We start from the raw sequence: 587 nt of genomic DNA, 5'->3' as shown, positions 1-587 counted from the left end.
CCCGAAATGGACGTGGGAGCGGCTCCGAGCCCCGGGGGACCGAGCCTCGCGGGTCTGGCCCCAGAGAGCGCCACCCTTCCCTCTGGGGAGACCCGAAACCGGGACCCCGCAGCCCTTTCTGGGGCTGCGACGACCCACCTGGCACCTCCTCCCCAAGGTGGCACTGCTTGGGTCGGCTGGTACTCTTCCTGCGGCAGGCGCGGCGAGCGAGCGGCGCGACCCACCGGCATAGCATATGGAACCCCGGGACGCACGGCAAGGGACCCGCGGTCCGCTCAGCCCAAATAGGACTGGCCGTCTTTGGGGCCTTCTCGCTTACCGATGGGTTCCTGATCTGGGAACACAAATGGCTGGGAATGGGGGTTTGGGAGTTGAAGGAAGGTAGTTCTCACCCATGTAGGCCGGTCTATTTAAAGGTCTCTGACCCTCAGGGACTCTAGATACTCAAGGGTAATCCGTCCAGCTTACCTCCATAACACACACACACACACACACACACAATGAGGAAAATTATTTTCCCCCATTCACACGAGTCATTCTCCCAGGATACTCTCACCTTTAGAAGAGTCTCTCTCATCCCAAATTCC

The sequence above is a fragment of the Echinops telfairi genome, unplaced genomic scaffold, assembly GCF_000313985.2.
Source record: "Echinops telfairi isolate 266 unplaced genomic scaffold, ASM31398v2 ScPeMD7_9;HRSCAF=40, whole genome shotgun sequence".
NCBI classification, from domain to species: Eukaryota; Metazoa; Chordata; class Mammalia; order Afrosoricida; family Tenrecidae; genus Echinops; species Echinops telfairi.
Note: the sequence above shows the minus strand (reverse complement) of the source record.